Here is a 20330-nt window from a genome sequence, read left to right on the forward strand (position 1 = left end):
GTCTGGTGAGCCTTCGCTGCACTCCCTCAATAGCAAGCATGTCCTTCCTCAGATTAGGAGACCAAAACTGTACACAATACTCAAGGTGTGGTCTCACCAAGGCCCTGTACAACTGTAGTAAGACCTCCCTGCTCCTATACTCAAATCCCCTCGCTATGAAGGCCAACATACCATTTGCCTTCTTCACCGCCTGCTGTATCTGCATGCCTACCTTCAAAGACTGATGCACCATAACACCCAGGTCTCCTTGCAACTCCCCTTTTACTAATCTGTCACCATTCAGATAATAATCTGCCTTCCTGTTTTTGCCACCAAAGTGGATAACCTCACATTTATTCACATTATACTGCATCTGCCATGCATTTGCCCACTCACCTAACCTGTCCAAGTCACCCTGCAGCTTTTTAACATCCTCCTCACAGCTCACACTGCCACCCAGTTTAGTGTCATTTGCAAACTTGGAGATATTACATTCAATTCCTTCGTCTAAATCATTAATGTATATTGTAAATAGCTGGGGTCCCAGCACTGAACCTTGCGGCACCCCACTAGTCACTGTCTGCCATTCTGAAAAGGACCCGTTTATTCCCACTCTTTGCTTCTTGTCTGCTAACCAGTTCTCTATCCACATCAGTACATTACCCCCAATACCATGTGCTTTAATTTTGCACACTAATCTCTTGTGTGGGACCTTGTCAAAAGCCTTTTGAAAGTCCAAATACACCACATCCACTGGTTCTCCCTTATCCACTCTACATCCTCAAAAAACTCTAGAAGATTTGTCAAGCATGATTTCCCTTTCATAAATCCATGCTGACTTGGACCGATCCTGTCACTGCTTTCGAAATACGCTATTACATCTTTAACAATTGATTTCAATATTTTCCTCACTACCGATGTCAGGCTTACCGGTCTATAATTCCCTATTTTCTCTCTCCCTCCTTTTTTAAAAAGTGGGGTTACATTAGCAATCCATAGGTACTGAACCAGAGTCCATGGAATGTTGGAAAATGACCACCAATGCATCCACTATTTCTAGGGCCACTTCCTTAAGTACTCTGGGATGCAGGCTATCAGGCCCTGGGGATTTATCGGCCTTCAATCCCATCAGTTTCCCTAACACCATTTGCTGACTAATAAGGATTTCCTTCTGCTGTCTTTCAAAACTGGTAATTTCATGTCGGAAAGTGTAATTGTAAGACTTGTGTGAAATGGATTAGAACAGTTTTGGTGCATTTCAATCATCATCATAGGCAGTCCCTCGAAACCGAGGAAGACTTGCTTCCACTCAAAGTGAGTTCTCAGGTGGCTCTACAGTCCAATGCGGGAATTACAGTCTCTGTCACAGGTGGGGCAGACAGTGGTTGAAGGAAAGGGTGGGTGGGGAGCCTGGTTTGCCGCACGCTCCTTGTGCTGTCTGCGCTTGGTTTCCCCATGCTGTCGGCGACGATACTAGAGGTGCTCAGCGCCCTTCTGGATGCTCTCCCTCCACTTTGGGCAGTCTTGGGCCAGGGATTCCCAGGTGCCGGTGGGGATGTTGCACTTTTATCAAGGAGACTTTGAGGGTGTCCTTGAAACGTTTCCTCTGCCCACCTCAGACTTGCTTGCCATGTCCGAGCTCTATACAGCAGACATCTCAAAGCGCTGGAGGAGTACCACCAGCGCTGCCTCTGCACGATACTGAAAATCCACTGGGAGGATAGACACACCAACGTCACGTGTTTCCGCTCAGGCCAACATCCCCAGCATTGAAGCACTGACCACGTTCGACCAGCTCCGTTGGGTCACATCGTCCGCATGCCTGACACAAGATTCCCTAAGCAAGCACTCTACTATTTCAATAGAATGTGGCTGAACAGCAAGATCACATGGAACTGCATAGCTCAGATGGCAACAATAATGGTTGATGATATAAGAAAAAGGAAGTCTCTCAGCGTGAAACGTTGTGACAATGCTGGAGAGTATACTCATATTGCTGGAGTGTGGGTGAAATGATGCAGTCCACACCATCCACAACTGGAGAGTAGATTAGTGCCACAGGCTGTACCCATTCTTCTTCGAGTATAGATCAAAGGAATAAGCTGCACCATACTAGAGATTAGCAGCAACATTAAATGCGCACGGCATTGGGGGTAACCTCTTGACACAGGTTGGTGATTGGCTGGGAGGTAGGGGACAGAGTACGGTTATAAAGACAATTCTCTGATTGGCGGGATGTGACAAGTAATGTTCCCTAGGGATCTGTATTAGGGCCGCAACTGTTCACCATATATATTAATGGCTTGGGTGAAGGAAGAGAGATTTGTATATCCAAGTTTACAGATTGCATGATAGGTTATGTAGTTCGTTGTAGGAAGTTACAACGGGACATAGAAAAATAAGTGAGTGGGCAAAACTATGGCTGGTGGAACATGGGAAAGTGCTTGGTCATCCACTTTGCACCAGTCAAAGAAAAATTGGAATGGCGAGGGACTAGGAGCTGTGGTGGGATTTAGTGCCCACGTACACAAATCACTAAAGCTAGTGCGCAGGTACAAAACATAATTACATGTCAGTCGCCTGTTATATATCCCACCATTATTTCCTTTCTGTTCAAATCAATGGAGGGAGGTCGATCCACTATCACACTTTTCACCCCGGTGAGATTGAATCGCACGCTATTAGTTCCCAACTGCTGCAAGTTAAGTCACCAATCTTTCTCCAAGAAAGATTTAAAAACTGAAAACATGTCATGACTTAACATTTTTCGTTCAGGCTATTGAAAAAGGTGTGGCCTGCCATGGTTTTGCCCACCCACTTATCTTGTCTATATTCCGTTGTAACTTCCTGCTCTGATCTACATAACCTCATGGTCAATACAACAGTTTAAAATAGCAATGATGGAATTGCCGATTATTCAATTACTTCAACTTGAATGAAAATCGGGCATGATGTACAGTGGGCAGACAATTCGCTACTGTATATTTTAGACCATTGTCCGAAGTTTCAATTATGCACAAGCTCTACTTGGACAAGGGCAGAAACTGATGGGACTGGATCAGCTCTCTGATACACACCCGTCCTAATTTCCTGTGTAGTGATAGGATGGAGGGGAGGTGGCACCCTGGACTTCAGTGGAAAATAAAATCTTACAAGCAGTATAACCAGTGGCCGACCTGTTACCGCCCATGCTGTGCCCCCATTTCAGCCCCACAGCTTTTCTCAACACGGCGCCAACATTTTTCGTGCTACCAAAAACCTTGGAGAAAATCTGGTCTCAGGCATCTAATCCGATTCCAATTTAAATGCGATTCAAAGGGAATGCTTATTCAGGTTAACCAACACAATAAACGCTAAATATTAAGGTATTATTTGAAAGGCTCATTGGTGGAATTGCTGGTATGATGGGATAGATATTCTTCTCAACCGGCTAGGACTTCAGTATCATCTGTGATAATGACGAAGGAAAATCGGAAGGTTCACTGCATGCCCAAAACAGAACCCGTCTGACTTTGCTTCTGTTAAAGCTGCTGGTAAAACAACAAACAGGAGGTCGCTGCAACGGTGGGTGATCCTCACCCGCAGACTCTCATCTCTGCAGTATCCGTCATCGCTTGACGTCATGCAAAACTCTGCTACCCGTGTCCTAACTCGCAATAAGTTGTATTCACCTATCGCTCCTGTACTCGCTGATCTACACTGGCTCCCGGTTAAGCAAGGCCTCCATTTCAAAATTCTCATCCTTCTTTTCAAGTTCCTCCATAGCCTCGATCCTATCTTGATCATCTAATCTAGCCCCAGAACGCTCCTCTAATTCAGGCGCCTTGCACATCCCTCTTGTGGGTCAGCTGTGGCTCAGCCGGTAACACTGTCGGCTCTGGGTCAGAAGGTCGTGGGTTCAAATCCCATCCGAGAGACTGGAGCACAGAAATCCAGGCCGACGCTGCAGTGCAGTGCTGCACTGTGGGAGGTGCCGCCTTTCAGATGAGATGTTAAACTGAGACACCGTCTGCCCTCTCAGGTGGATGTGAAAGATCCCGTGACAATACTCCGAAAAAGAACAGAGGAGTTATCCCTGGTATCCTGGCCAATATTTATCCCTCAATCAACATCACAAGAAACAGGTGATCTCTTTATTAATACATTGCTGTTTGTGGGAGCTTGCTGTGTGCCAATTGGCTATCGCCTTTCCAACATTACAACAGTAACTATACGTCAAAATTAATTAATTGGCTGTAAAGTGCTTTGGGACGTCCCAAGGACGTGAAAGGCACTCTATATAGACAAGATTTTTTTTCTTTTTACCCCGGATTTTAATCACTCCACTATTGGTAACCGTGCGTTCAGCTGCCAAAACCCTAAGCTCAGGAATACTCCCCCTAAACCTCGTCGCCTCTCTCCCTTTATTTCCTCCTTAAGACGCTCCTTAAAACCTACCTCTTTGACCAAGCTTTTCGTCATCTGTCCTAATATTTCCTTATGTGTCTCGGTGTGAACTTTTGGATTTGTTACTCTCCTGTGAATTGCCATTGGACGTTTTGCTATGTTAAAGGTGCTGTTTAAATACAATCTGTTATTGTCATCCCCAGTGTTGCTCAGGCGGTAAAATCAAGGGATAGACTCTGTTGCCCCCAGTATAAAACTGGATCTGCTTTGTAGAAAACCCCGATCTTTGTTCCTATTGTATTCAATTGAAATGCAGATTTTTAAACCGGACAACTGATTCACAACACCAGCTTGCCGTCCAGGCCTCAATTTGAAAATCACCCTCGAAAGATGGATCCCGACATGTTTAATAGTTCATCAGAGCTAAAGGATCCCATGTCAGGTGATCGATAAAATCACGAGGCAACAACGAGTTGCAAAACAAGCAGATCAGCATTTGATGCAATCATATCACTTTGCTCTGCAATGTTCTTATTTAAAGGGGTTAAACTTTGAGTTAAATAGCACTTAAAGGATCTCACAGTAACGTGTGATGTGTTCATCCAGTACAATTAATTATCAGCAATTCCTGGGCTGCAGCATCCAGCTGCTTGTGCGATACTGAAACCAACCAAACTCAATCTCTGTCTCTGCCACTTACCCGATGTTGTAATCGACTGAATTCTTCCTCTTAGACAAACCCCGCCATGACACCGTCCAGCCCTTCTTCATCGCCAAGTCCAGTCTGTCCTGAGAGAATTTCACCAGTTTGTAGAGTTATTATCCCATGTTCGGAGCATCTCAATAATTGTGGCATTTGGAGCTGCGAATATAAGTTGTAAAAAATCAATTACAGTTCAATTTATGAATTGATGCTAAAAGGTGACTGCTTCTGATGAGAGGTTACAGTGAAAATAGGCTCAGTACAGTCAGACCACTGTACTGGTGATGTGAACCATTTTTAGTTACACAAACAGATTATATTCATATGGGGAGCGCCCGTATCAAGAACGTTACACGAGAGGGTCATTGTACCTTTACTCGCTGGTGAAAAACGGGAGATAACGAATTGGCAAGCGATATAACACCCCGAGGGATTTTTTCATTTAATTTTATTTAACAACGGGTAGATCTTGATCTTGTGCGAAAGGGCGATGGTTAGGCTCTCTCATCTTGGTAATAGTCATTGCCTGGCATTTGTGCGGCAAATGTTAGTATCCGCTGGTATCCTGGAGGCAAGGAGTAGTTAGTAGAATTAGATTAGCAGGCAACATTAAATTGAACCCTGAAAACATTTGATAAACGTACACGGTGTAAGTGGTTTGATAGGAAAAATGTTGGTCCTATTAAGGACACAAAGGGAAATGTTCATGTCGAGGCAGAGGACATGGCAAAGGTATAGTGATAGATAGAGAAGACGTACTTAAAAAGATTAGCATTAATGGAAGTTATAAGTCACCTGGTCCGGATAGAATATATCCGAGGGATGAAGCAAAGGTAGAAATAACGGAGGCACTGGCCACAATCCTTTAATCCTCAGTGGAGGGAGGACTGGGGGGTTGCTGATGTTATACTACTATTCAAGAATGGGGAGAGATAAACCAGGAAACTATCGGCCAGCCAGCCTAAAATCAGTGGCGGGGAAGTTATTGAAAACCATTGTTTGGAACAAAAATTAACTTTAATTTGGAAAGGCTTGGGTTAATCAAGGAGAGCCTGCATGTATTTGTTAAAGGTAAATCGTGCCTGACGAAATTGATTTAATTCTATGATGAGGTAACAGAGAAGGTTGCAGCAAATTATATATAGATGCATTTAAGGGGAGACTAGCTAAGCATATGAGAGAGAAGGGAATAGAGGTCTATGTTGATAGAGTTAGATGAGGAAAGACGGGAGAAGACTCGAGTGGAGCAAAAATGCTGGCATGGACTGGTTAGACCGATATATATCCTATGCTGTATATCCTATGTAAACCTATTTAATGTAAAGGTAGTGCAGCAGCTTTTGTGTGCATATATATATATAGACAGACATTCACAAGGTATTCGACAAAGTGCCACACAGGAGGCTTTTAAATAAAATAAAAGCCAATGGAATTAAGGGGAACATGGTGGTTATGGATAAAAGATTGTCTCAGGGAGAGGAAGTAACAGGTGGTGGTAGCTGTGGATGGATGTTTTTCAAACTGGGAGCTGGTTTTCAGTGGTATTCAGCAAAGGGCCAGTTCTGGGTCCATTACTCTTTGCAATTTTTTAATAAATGACTGAGATTCAAGTGTATGGAGTAGCATTATAAAGGTTCCAAACTTTAACAAAGTAGTAGATCACAATCAGAATAGTTATAGGCTTCAGGATGACATCGGCAGGATTATGAAATGGGCAGAAGCATGGCAAATGGAGTTCAATGAGGAAAAGAGTGAAGTGGTGCCCTTTGAAAATACTAATATGGAAAGATAGTACACTATAAATGGCACAATTTTGAAACATGTAGACGAGCAGAGGGAACTTGGTGTCAATATAAACAAATTCTTAATGGTGACAGTGTAAGCTGATAGGGTGGGTAAAAAGATTATTGATTGATTGAGTTTATAAATAGAGGAATATAATACAAAAGCTAGAACTTCATAAATCAACTGGAGTATTGTGGACAATTCTGGGCAGCACACGTCAGGAATAATTAGAAAGGGTACAGATTACCTTTACCTTTAGTTATGAGGAGAGGCCTGTTTTCCTTGGAATTGAAAAGGTTAAGAGGTGGCCTAATAGTTTTCAAGATGATGAGAGGTTTTGATAGAGTAAATAGGGGGAAAATATTCCCTCGGTTGTATGGGTCAATAACTAGAGGTCATAGATTGAATCATTGGAAAAAGATTTGGGGGGGGGGGTGGGGGGAGAGTTGTTTGCACTCAGTTGTCAGGATCCGGAAAGCTCGACCTGAAAAGATGGTGGAAGCAGATTCCACAAACATTTTAAACGGGAGTTGGACAGGTCCTTGAGGATGAGAAACTTACAGGGCTACAGACAAAGAGCGGGTGTGTGGTACTAAGCATGACTGCTCCTTCAAAGAGCCAGTACAAGCACGATAGGCCGAATGGCTGCCTTCTATGCTGCACGTTTCTGTGATTCAATGATTCTAAATACGCTTGTTTCCAGGCCTTTGAAAAGACTGTAGAAATAAAGTTACTTTTGTTGGTGCAAAGACACGAACAGGAAGGTTTGAAAAGCTTTTGAATATATTATTTTTATTACTAGAAATGGTTCTGTACATTAAGTCGTTTTCAGGCATTTAAAATGTTATTACTCACAGGTAGTGGATTGACAGTCATTGAAAAGCTTTTTCTTCTGTGTTAACCCATACCAGCTCTATTAATTAAACTGCTACTAGTTACCACTCTTAAATATATGAAGGAAATTTTTTGAAGCAAATTACTGTTTTTAAAAATTAGCTTTCATTACACTGCCCGATTGTATTGCCTCATTTCATATTTAGCTCTTGTCGATATGCAAAATGAAACTGAGCGGAACCGAGCAAACATTTTTCAAATCAGGCGCAATTTTGGGTGCCATTTGTGCTCGAATCGCTGATTTCACTGAAAACATAACGTCTACCGCAGATGGTCTGATTTCACTGGGGTTACACACTGTGGGATCTCACTGGGCCAAACCTCTCCGGTTTACACACTGTCTGATCTCACTAGGCCCCCGGGTTACACACTGTCTGAGCTCACTGGGCCCCCGGGTTACACACTGTCTGAGCTCACTGGGCCCCCGGGTTACACACTGTCTGATCTCACTGGGCCCCCGGGTTACACACTGTCTGATCTCACTGGGCCCCCGGGTTACACACTGTCTGATCTCACTAGGCCCCCGGGTTACACACTGTCTGATCTCACTGGGCCCCCGGGTTACACACTGTCCGATCTCACTGGGTCCCCGGGTTACACGCTGTCTGATCTCACTGGGTCCCCGGGTTACACGCTGTCTGATCTCACTGGGTCCCCGGGTTACACACTGTCTGATCTCAACAGGCCCCCGGGTTACACGCTGTCTGATCTCACTGGGCCCCCGGGTTACACGCTGTCTGATCTCACTGGGCCCCCGGGTTACATGCTGTCTGATCTCACTGGGCCCCCGGGTTACACGCTGTCTGATCTCACTGGGCCCCCGGGTTACACACTGTCTGATCTCACTGGGCCCCCGGGTTACACACTGTCTGATCTCACTGGGCCCCCGGGTTACACACTGTCTGATCTCACTGGGCCCCCGGGTTACACACTGTCTGATCTCACTGGGCCCCCGGGTTACACACTGTCTGATCTCACTGGGCACCCGGGTTACACACTGTCTGATCTCACTGGGCCCCCGGGTTACACACTGTCTGATCTCACTGGGCCCCCGGGTTACACACTGTCTGATCTCACTGGGCCCCCGGGTTACACACTGTCTGATCTCACTGGGCCCCCGGGTTACACACTGTCTGAGCTCACTGGGCCCCCGGGTTACACACCGTCTGATCTCACTGGGCCCATGCCCCCAGTCTGTCCGAATTCACTGCACTCTTCAACTCCGGAGCTGCATGTTTAGTTTTTAGTTGTTCCTCACAGTAAAAATTGGCCCTCTGAGACTTCCACAGTGTCACTCTTGTAAGTGGAATAGCGCCACTTTGTGCCTGTAATATGGCCCGGTTCAGAACATTGTCATGGGGCTGAATGCCATTCAATGACATTACCATCGCCGAATCCCGTACCACCAACATCCTGTGAGTCACCAATGACCAGAAACTTAACGAACAGCCACATAAATACTGTGGAAACAAGAACAGGTCAGAGGCTGGAGGAGTGTGATGGAATACTCTCCACTTGCCTGGATGAGTGCAGCTCCAACACTCAAGGAGCTTGACACCATCCAGGACAAAGCAGCCCACTTGATTGACAGCCCATCCACCACCTTAAACATTCACTCGCTCCACGTACCATGGCGGCAGTGTGCACCATCTACAAGATGCACTGCAGCAACTCACCAAGGCTTCTTCGGCAGCAGCTCCCAAATGCGTGACTTATACCACCTGGAACACCACCACCTCCACGTTCCCTTCCAAGTCGCACACCATCCTGATTTGGAAGTATAATCAACGCTGGGTCAAAATCCTGGAACTCCCTCCCGAACAGCACTGTGGGAGTACCTTCACCACACGGACTGCAGAGGTTCAAGAAGGCAGCTCACCACCACCTTCTCAAGGACAATTAGGGATGGGCAATAAGTGCCGACCTAGCCAGCGATGCCCACATCCCAGGAACAATTTTTTTTTTAAATTACCCTGGGTTTGATAATCCGGAATATTCTCTTTGTAAGGATCGCAGGATAGCTCAGATGAATACGTGGCTTGAGCAGTGGTGCAGAAGGGAGGGATTCAAATTCCTGGGACATTGGAACCGGTTCTGGGGGAGGTGGGACCAGTACAAACCGGACGGTCTGCACCTGGGCAGGATCGGAACCAAAGTCCTCGGGGGAGTGTTTGCTCGTGCTGTTGCGGAGGAGTTAAACTAATGTGTCAGGGGGATGGGAACCTATGCAGGGAGACGGAGGGAAATAAAATGGTGTCAGAAGCAAAAATAGAAAAGAGAATGGTAAAAGTGGGGTGCAGAGAAACCTAAGGCAAAAAACAAAAAGGGCCACATTACAGCAAAATTCTAAAGGGCAAAGTGTGTTAGAAAGACAAGCCTGAAGGCTCTGTGCCTCAGTGCGAGGAGTATTCGGATTAAGGTGGACGAATTAACTGTGCAGATAGCAGTTAATGGGTATGATGTAATTGCCATCACGGAGATATGGCTCCAGGGTGACCAAGGCTGGGAACTCAACATCCAAGGGTATTCAGCATTTAGGAAGGATAGACAGAAAGGAAAAGGAGGTGGGGTGGCGTTGCTGGTTAAAGAGGAAATTAATTCAATAGTAAGGAGGGACATTAGCCTGGATGATGTGGAATCGGTATGGGTGGAGCTGTGAAATTGCAAAGGGCAGAAACTGCTAGTGGGAGTTGTGTACAGACCACCAAACAGTAGTAGTGAGGTTGGGGACAGCATCAAACAAGAAATAAGGGATGTGTGCAATAAAGATACAGCAGTTATCATGGGCGACTTTAATCTACATATTGATTGGGCTAACCAAACTGGTAGCAATGCGGTGGAGGAGGATTTCCTGGAGTGTATTAGGGATGGTTTTCTAGACCAATATGTCGAGAAACCAACTAGAGAGCTGGCCATCCGAGACTGGGTGATGTGTAATGAGAAGGGACTAATTAGCAATCTTGTTGTGCGAGGCCCCTTGGGGAAGAGTGACCACAATGTGGTAGAATTCTTTATTAAGATGGAGAGTGACACAGTTCATTCGGAAACTAGGATCCTGAACTTAAGAAAAGGTAACTTCGATGATATGAGGCGTGAATTGGCTAGAATAGACTGACAAAGGATACTTAAAGAGTTGACGGTGGATAAGCAATGGCAAACATTTAAAGATCACATGGATGAACTTCAGCAATTGTACATCCCTGTCTGGAGTAAAAATAAAACAGGGAAGGTGGCTCAACCGTGGCTAACAAGGGAAATTAAGGATAGTGTTAAAGCCAAGGAAGAGGCATGTAATTTGGCGAGAAAAAGCAACAAACCTGAGGACTGGGAGAAATTTAGAATTCAACAGAGGAAGACTAAGGGTTTAATTAAGAGGGGGACAATAGAGTACGAGAGGAAGCTTGCAGGGAACATAAAAACTGACTGCAAAAGCTTCTATAAATATGTGAAGAGAAAAAGATTAGTGAAGACAAACGTAGGTACCTTGCAGTCGGATTCAGGTGAATTTATAATGGGGAACAAAGAAATGGCAGACCAATTGAACAAATACTTCGGTTCTGTCTTCACGAAGGAAGACACAAATAACCTTCCGAATGTACAAGGGGACAGTAGGTCTCGTGAGACGGAGGAACTGAAGGATATCCTTATTAGGCGGGAAATTGTGTTCGGGAAATTGATGGGATTGAAAGCCAATAAATCCCCAGGGCCTGATAGTCTGCACCCCAGAGTACTTAAGGAAGTGGCCCTAGAAATAGTGGATGCATTGGTGATCATTTTCTAACAGTCTATTGACTCTGGATCAGTTCCTATGGACTGGAGGGTAGCTAATGTAACACCAATTTTTAAAAAAGGAGAGAGAGAGAAAACAGGTAATTATAGCCTGACATCAGTAGTGGGGAAAATGTTGGAATCAATCATAAAGGATGAAATAGCAGCACATTTGGAAAGTAGTGACAGGATTGGACCAAGTCAGCATGGATTTATGAAAGGGAAATCATGCTTGACGAATCTTCTGGAATTTTTTGAGGATGTAACTAGCAGAGTGAACAAGGGAGAACCAGTGGATGTCAAGGTCCCGCACAAGAGATTGGTGTGCAAAATCAAAGCGCATGGTATTGGGGGTAATGTATTGACGTGGATAGGGAACTGGTTGGCAGACAGGAAGCAGAGAGTCGGGACAACGGGCCCTTTTCAGAATGGCAGGCAGTGACTAGTGGAGTGCCGCAGGGCTCAGTGCTGGGACCCTAGCTCTTTACAATATACATTAACGATTTAGATGAAGGAATTGAGTGTAATATCTCCAAGTTTGCGGATGACACTAAACTAGGTGGCGGTGTGAGCTGTGAGGAGGACGCCAAGAGGTGCAGGGTGACTTGGACAGGTTTGGTGAGTGGGCAAATGCATGGCAGATGCAGTATAATGTGGATAAATGTGAGGTTATCCATTTTGGGGGCAAAAACACGAAGGCAGAATATTATCTGGATGGCGGCAGATTAGGAAAAGGGGAGGCACAATGAGACCTGGGTGTCATGGTTCATCAGTTACTGAAAGTGGGCATGCAGGTACACAGGCGGTGAAGGCGGCAAATGGTATGTTGGCCTTCATAGCTAGGGGATTTGAGTATAGGAGCAGGGAGGTGTAACTGCAGTTGTACAGGGCCTTGGTGAGGCCTCACCTGGAATATTGTGTTCAGTTTTGGTCTCCTAATCTGAGGAAGGACATTCTTGCTATTGAAGGAGTGCAGCGAAGGTTCACCAGACTGATTCCAGGGATGGCTGGACTGTCATATGAGGAGAGACTGGATCAATTGGGCCTTTATTCACTGGAGTTTAGAAGGAAGAGAGGGGATCTGAGAGAAACGTATAAGATTCTGACGGGACTGGACAGGTTTGATGCGGCAAGAATGTTCCCGATGTTGGGGAAGTCCAGAACCAGGGTACATAGTCTTAAGATAAGGGATAGGCCATTTAGGACTGAGATGAGGAGAAACTTCTTCACTCAGAGTTGTTAACCTATGGAATTCCCTGCCGCAGAGAGTTGTTGATGCCAGTTCATTGGATATATTCAAGAGGGAGTTAGATATGGCCTTTACGGCTAAGGGGATCAAGGGGTATGGAGCGAAAGCAGGAAAGGGGTACTGAGGGATTGATCAGCCATGATCTTACTGAATGGCGGTGCAGGCTCGAAGGGCTGAATGGCCTACTCCTGCACCTATTTTCTATGTTTCTATGTATTATGACCCGCTTCAGTGCGTTCGCCTGAGGTTCATATCCCAGACCATCTCTGTGTCGGACCCAGTTCAGTACAATTCCCTGGAGATCCCGATCCATCGACTGTATTATGGCGAATCCTGTCTATTCCCTGGGGACTTATATCCCAGATCATCCCCTGTAGTACGACCCAGTTCAGTCCATTCCCTGGGGTTTTATCCCAGACCATCCCCTATATTATGACCCGATTCAGTACATTTCCTGGGATTGATATCCCGGAACGTCACCCGTATAACGGGCCAGTTAAATAGAATTATATAGAATGTGTAACACAGAAACAGCCATTCAGACAAACTGGTCGATGTCTTTGTTTATCCTGCATACAAGACTCCTCTCAAGCTAATTCACGTAACCATACCACCACATCAATTCATTTCGCCCTCATGTGTTTATCTAGCTTCCCCTGATATGCATCTATGCTATTCACCTCATCTACTCCTTGAGGTCGCGAGTTGCATATTGCAAACAGGATCTGGGTAAAGAATTTCTCCTGAATTCCCTCTTGGATTAAGTGTGATTATCATATATTTATGGCCCCTAGATTATTCCTAACCACAAGTGGAAACATCTTCTCTATGTCTACCCTGTTTAAGATTACAAAAGAGTTTAAGACCTTGATCAGGTCGTGCTTCAGCCTTTTTTATGGAGAAAAGAGTACCAGCCTGTTTAATTCTGCCATGATAGGTATAACCTCACAGTTCTGGTATCATCATCATCATAGGCGGTCCCTCGTATCGAGGATGACTTGCTTCCACGCCAAAAAAGGATGACATTCCGGGCCCCAAAACACAAATTGAAGGGTGAAAGATGCCTGTACGTGGAGTCTTTTAACGTGTGGTGGCCGTTGCACACCAGCCACCACACGGGCTTGACAGAGCTGGGTCTTGGTCCAGTGGCAAGGATTAACCAAGGCGACTGGAGACCAGCTCTGCTGCACGGGCCTAGTGCGCACACACATCGCAGTGTGGTGTGGATGGTCGGTGGGGCAGCCACGACCTGCAAGGACCAACAGCAGGTCGGGGAATTTAACGGAGCAGCGTGGCGGCCCGATCTGGCATTCCTTGTAAATAAAAGTGTGGTCTAACCAAAGTTCGAGACAAGTTTTATATAGTTTCTCTGTTTTGTATTCTATCCCTCTAGAAAGGAGCACTTGTACATTATTTGCTTTTTTGGCCTTATTAACCTGTTGGGCTAATTTTAGCTGTACCTCAGTGTACATGTTCATTCTGCTTGTATTTTGCAGTATTGTTCCTCAGTATTAACAACTCCCCGATTTGTTGTCATCGGTAAAATTTGAAATTATACGTCCGATTCCAGAGTCCAAATGGGTTATGTAAATATTGAAAAACAGTGGCCCCAGGACTGACCCCTGTGGAACTCCACTTCCCATCTTTTGCCAATCGGAGTAACTGCATTTAACCCTGAATGTCCGATTCCTGTTCTGTCGCGAGCTTGCTATTCAGTCTGCTACTTCTACCCTGAATCCACAAGCTGTGACTTAATCTCCTGTACTATAGCTGATTCAGTACATTCCCCTAAGGTTTTTATCCCGAACCATCCCGTGTATTAAGACCCAGTTCAGTCCATTCCCTTGGGTTTATATCCCGGACCATCCCGTTACACTTTAAAGTTTCTCCCTGTGTGAGACAGAGTCTGGGGCTGAGCAGCGGGCTGTCAGGCAGTGTGCTGAATGGAGCCGAGTTCCCTCAGTCAGAGCGCGCTGCCCCTGTAACCCGGGCAACCTCCTGTGACTGCCCGTCACTCTCACACTGGTCCTGTAACCCGGGCAACCATCCTGTGACTGCCCGTCACTCTCACACTGGTCCTGTAACCCGGGCAACCATCCTGTGACTGCCCGTCACTCTCACACTGGTCCTGCAACCCGGGCAACCTCCTGTGATTGCCCGTCGCTCTCACACCGGCCCTGTAACCCGGGCAACCTCCTGTGACTGCCCGTCACTCTCACACCGGCCCTGTAACCCGGGCAACCATCCTGTGACTGCCCGTCACTCTCACACCGGCCCTGTAACCCAGGCAACCTCCTGTGACTGCCCGTCACTCTCACACCGGCCCTGTAACCCGGGCAACCATCCTGTGACTGCCCGTCACTCTCACACCGGCCCCGCCCCTGCAAACCAGGCAACCATCCTGTTTCTTAATGTCACTCACACACCGGCTCGCGTCGCCCGCCCGACACAACAGGTAAACACCGCCCACTGGGAATCCCCGGATTAATGGCAGGAATGGCACTGCGCCTGCAAGGGAGCAACAATTGCAAGAGAAATGCAGGAAACACCACCAACTCTTGTACATGGCCTTCTTTGACCGTACAAAGGCCTTCGTCACAATTAACCGCGAGGGACTATGGAGCGTCCCCCTGTTTCGGCTGCCCCCAGAAGTTTGTCGCCATCCTCCGCCTGCAAGCAGTGATCCTGACCAACGGATCCACCGCAGACCCAATCCACATCCGGACCGGGGTCAAACAGGGCTGCGTCATCGCGCCGACCCTGTTCTCGATCTTCCTCGCTGCAATGCTCCACCTCACACTCAACAAGCTCCCCGCTGGAGTGGAACTAAACTTCAGAACCAGTGGGAACCTGTTCAAGCCTCGTCGTCTCCAGCCCAGATCCAAGACTGTTCCCATCCTCTGTCGTCGAGCTACAGTACGCGGCCAACATTTGCGTCTGCGCACATTCAGAGTCTGAACTCCAAGTCACAGTCAAACATCTTCACTGAGGCATACGAAAGCATGGGCCTTACACGAAACATCCATAAGACAAAGGTCCTCCACCAACCTGACCCTGGCACACAGCACTGCCCCTCCAGACATCAAGATTCACGGCACAGCCCTTGAAAACATGGACCACTTTCCATACCTTGGGAGCCTATTATCAGCAAGGGCAGACATCGACGACGAGGTTCAACACCGCCTAGTGTGCCTGCGCAGCCTTCAACTGCCTGAGGAAGAGAGTTTTTGAAGATCAGGCCCTCAAATCTGGTACCAAGCTTATGGTCTACAGGGCTGCAGTGATACCCGCCCTCCTGTATGGCTCAGAGATGTGGACCATGTACAGTAGACACCTCAAACCACTGGAGAAATACCACCAACGACGTCTCCACAAGATCTTGCAAATCCCCTGGGAGGACAGACGCACCAACGTCAGTGTTCTCGATCAGGCCAACATCCCCAGCATCGAAGCAGTGACCACACTCGACCAGCTTTGTTGGCGGGCCACATGTGTCAGGCATGCGAAACACAACACTCCCAGTGCAAGCGCTCTGCTCGGAACTCCTACATGGCAAGCGAGCCCCAGGTGGGCAGAGAAAATGTTACAAGCACACCCTCAAAGCCTCCTTGATTAAAAAAAGCAACATCCCCACTGACACCTGGGAGTCCCTGGCCAAAGACCACCCTAAATGGATGAAGAGCATCCGGGAGGGCGCCGAGCACCTCGAGTCTCATTGCCGAGAACATGCAGAAATCAAGCGCAGGACAGTGGAAGGAGCGTGCGGCAAACCAGGCTCACCACCCACCCTTTCCTTCAAGGACTGTCTGCCCCACCTGTGACAGAGACTGTAATTCCCATATTGGACTGTACAGTCACCCGAGAACTCACTTTTAGAGTGGAAGCAAGTCTTCCTCGATTTCGAGGGACTGCCTATGATGTGATGATGCTGATGTTAGCGGAACAGAATCGAGGGGCTGAATGGACTCGTCTTGCTCCTATACGTCCCTGCTATTTTATTGTCCGATATTTCTTTAACGTGTTAATTATCTGGAACAAATATTAACTATCATTTACACAAAGGCACTCAACAGTTCGAAGCAGAAAAACGTGTCTTACTGAATCTGCACTATCCAATCCTCTGCTATTCGTAACGGCGAGTGAAAGGTTAAACTAGAATTCATCTCATGTGCAACAGGAAATGAATGTGACAGGATGTCATTTGGACCAACAGTAAGTGTGATGCTTACAGGACGTGTGCAGTACGAACAAGACTTTTAATATATTACTAATGAATCTCGCAGGCCTGGCTCAGTTAGATAGGAAAGTCTCACTGCGTTTGTTGGAAGCAGCCAGAATGGCAGGCGGACATGTGCGAATGTTCACTACAGCACCCCCAGTGTTGGGAGTGCAGAATAGCATGTGGAATTATATTCTCTGTTCAAAAGGCATTGAAACAAGTGTTATCAGTATGAGAAATGTTTTAATAAACCATCGCAATAAGAAGTCTTACGAATTATATATATCTATTAACTTATTGCTCAAAATCAACAGAATGTGAACAGTGAGCATTTAGTTTTCACTATATTTATAAATGACTTGAATGAAGGAATTCAGAATTGTATTTCTAAATTTGCTGACAACACTAAGTTCGCACGGTAAGCAGTGCAGATGGAAAATAAAGTTACAAAGGGACATTGATGGATTAAATGAGTGGGAAAAGCTATGGCAGATATAATTCGACGTTGTAAACCGTGATGCCACCCACTATGGAGCTAAGAAAAATAGATCAGAGTCATTTCTAAACGGCGAGAACTGTGGGGGAGCGGAGAAATGTAGGTGTACAATTAGAGAAATCACTCAAAGAAAGTTGACAGGTACAAAAATAATTGAAAAGGCTAATATAATATTGGCCTCTGTCTCAAGAGGGATGGTATCCACAGGGGTAGAAGTTATGTTACAGCTGTGTAGAGCTCTGGTTAGACCCCATCCCCTGCAGTCAGAATCAGGGGAAGTCATAACGGGGAACAAAGAAATGGCGGACCAATTGAACAAGTACTTTGGTTCGGTATTCACGAAGGAGAACACAAACAACCTTCCGGATATAAAAGGGGTCAGAGGGTCTAGTAAGAAGGAGGAACTGAGGGAAATCCTTATTAGTCGGGAAATTGTGTTGGGGAAACTGATGGGATTGAAGGCCGATAAATCCCCAGGGTCTGATGGACTCCATCCCAGAGTACTTAAGGAGGTGGCCTTGGAAATAGCGGATGCATTGACAGTCATTTTCCAACATTCCATAGACTCTGGATCAGTTCCTATGGAGTGGAGGGTAGCCCATGTAACCCCACTTTTTAAAAAAAGGAGGGAGAGAGAAAACAGGGAATTATAGACCGGTCAGCCTGACCTCAGTAGTGGGTAAAATGATGGAATCAATTATTAAGGATGTCATAGCAGCGCATTTTGAAAAAGGTGACATGATAGGTTCAAGTCAGCATGGATTTGTGAAAGGGAAATCATGCTTGACAAATCTTCTGGAATTTTTTGAGGATGTTTCCAGTAGAGTGGACAAGGGAGAACCAGTTGATGTGGTATATTTGGACTTTCAGAAGGCTTTCGACAAGGTCCCACACAAGAGATTAATGTGCAAAGTTAAAGCACATGGGATTGGGGGTAGTGTGCTGACATGGATTGAGAACTGGTTGTCAGACAGGAAGCAAAGAGTAGGAGTAAATGGGTACTTTTCAGAATGGCAGGCAGTGACTAGTGGGGTACCGCAAGGTTCTGTGCTGGGGCCCCAGCTGTTTACATTGTACATTAATGATTTAGACGAGGGGATTAAATGTAGCATCTCCAAATTTGCGGATAACACTAAGTTGGGTGGCAGTGTGAGCTGTGAGGAGGATGCTATGAGGCTGCAGAGTGACTTGGATAGGTTAGGTGAGTGGGCAAATGCATGGCAGATGAAGTATAATGTGAGGTTATCCACTTTGGTGGTAAAAACAGAAAGACAGACTATTATCTGAATGGTGACAGATTAGGAAAAGGGGAGGTACAACGAGACCTGGGTGTCATGGTAAATCAGTCATTGAAGGTTAGCATGCAGGTACAGCAGGCGGTTAGGAAAGCAAATGGCATGTTGGCCTTCATAGCGAGGGGATTTGAGTACAGGGGCAGGGAGGTGTTGCTACAGTTCTACAGGGCCTTGGTGAGGCCACACCTGGAGTATTGTGTACAGTTTTGGTCTCCTAACTTGAGGAAGGACATTCTTGCTATTGAGGGAGTTCACCAGACTGATTCCCGGGATGGCGGGACTGACATATCAAGAAATACTGGATCAACTGGGCTTGTATTCACTGGAGTTCAGAAGAATGAGAGGGAATCTCATAGAAACATTTAAAATTCTGATGGGTTTAGACAGGTTAGATGCAGGAAGAATGTTTCCAATGTTGGGGAAGTCCAGAACCAGGGGTCACAGTCTAAGGATAAGGGGTAAGCCATTTAGGACCGAGATGAGGAGAAACTTCTTCACCCAGAGAGTGGTGAACCTGTGGAATTCTCTACCAGAGAAAGTTGTTGAGGCCAATTCACTAAATATATTCAAAAAGGAGTTAGATGTAGTCCTTACTACTAGGGGGATCAAGGGGAATGGCGAGAAAGCAGGAATGGGGTACTGAAGTTGCATGTTCAGCCATGAACTCATTGAATGGCGGTGTAGGCTCGAAGTGCCGAATGGCCTACTCCTGCACCTATTTTCTATGTTTCTATGGTACCATTGCATTCAGCTTTGGGCACCTCACTTCAGGAAGGTAAAAAATGGCCTTGGCGTGGATGTAGCACAGATTTACCTGTCTTTTATTGCCTTTAGTACAGAGGATTACGGATGAACCAAATGAGGTGTTTAATAGAGTCAAAGGATTTAATTGGGTAAATGGAGAGAGACGATTTCCTCAGGTGGGAGCGTCCAGCACCAAGTGGCATAACCTTAATATTAGAGCTACGTCATTCAGGGGTGGTGTCAGAAAGCATGGTGTGGAAATTCCGACGTCCCGGGCCGATGTCAAGATGGAACTTGACAGATCGTAGCCATCTCGGGTGCAAAGACATTTGTACGGGCAAGATTGCGGGATTTATGCATATCTTGCCCGGCAAATGCCCTCAAAACTGTTGCGCTTGATAGAAGCAGGCACATAGCCTACTTTTACAGACGTAAGAGTTTAAAAATATGTCAAAAACATGATTAAAATAAATTTTTTTACAACATGTTAATGCCCTGCCCACTCAGGTAATGTTATTTTAAAACCCTAACCTTTTTTTAAAAATCGGCAATGTTTTTTTCTTTAAAAAACATTTATAACAACTTTAATTTTTATTAGCGTATTATGTGAGGTGTTTTTTAAAAAAAATGTTTTATATAATGTTTGTGCGTTTTTCTCATTCATAGTAATAAGAGATTCGTAACTTGCAAATCTCCTCTTACTATCAATGAGAAAATACTTACCTGTGATTGGGTATCCAGGCCCACGTGACTCCTGCGGACGTCCCAACGTGAACGCACTGTGACACACTGTCATGAGAGGCCTACGGTCC

The 20330-nt window shown here is 45.9% G+C and overlaps 1 protein-coding gene across 6 annotated transcripts in view; it reads right to left on the reverse strand.

The window, feature by feature from the left end:
• The window catches only part of LOC139273395 (NACHT, LRR and PYD domains-containing protein 3-like), a 103133-nt gene that overhangs the window by 66109 nt on the left and 16694 nt on the right, over window positions 1-20330 (reverse strand). For all 6 annotated transcript variants that reach the window (XR_011595098.1, XM_070890264.1, XM_070890260.1 and 3 more), the window contains one exon: window positions 5066-5227. The gene's annotated coding sequence lies outside the window, so the exon portion shown is untranslated. The remainder of the gene's footprint in view (window positions 1-5065; window positions 5228-20330) is intronic.

Source organism: Pristiophorus japonicus, chromosome 9, assembly GCF_044704955.1.
Source record: "Pristiophorus japonicus isolate sPriJap1 chromosome 9, sPriJap1.hap1, whole genome shotgun sequence".
NCBI classification, from domain to species: Eukaryota; Metazoa; Chordata; class Chondrichthyes; family Pristiophoridae; genus Pristiophorus; species Pristiophorus japonicus.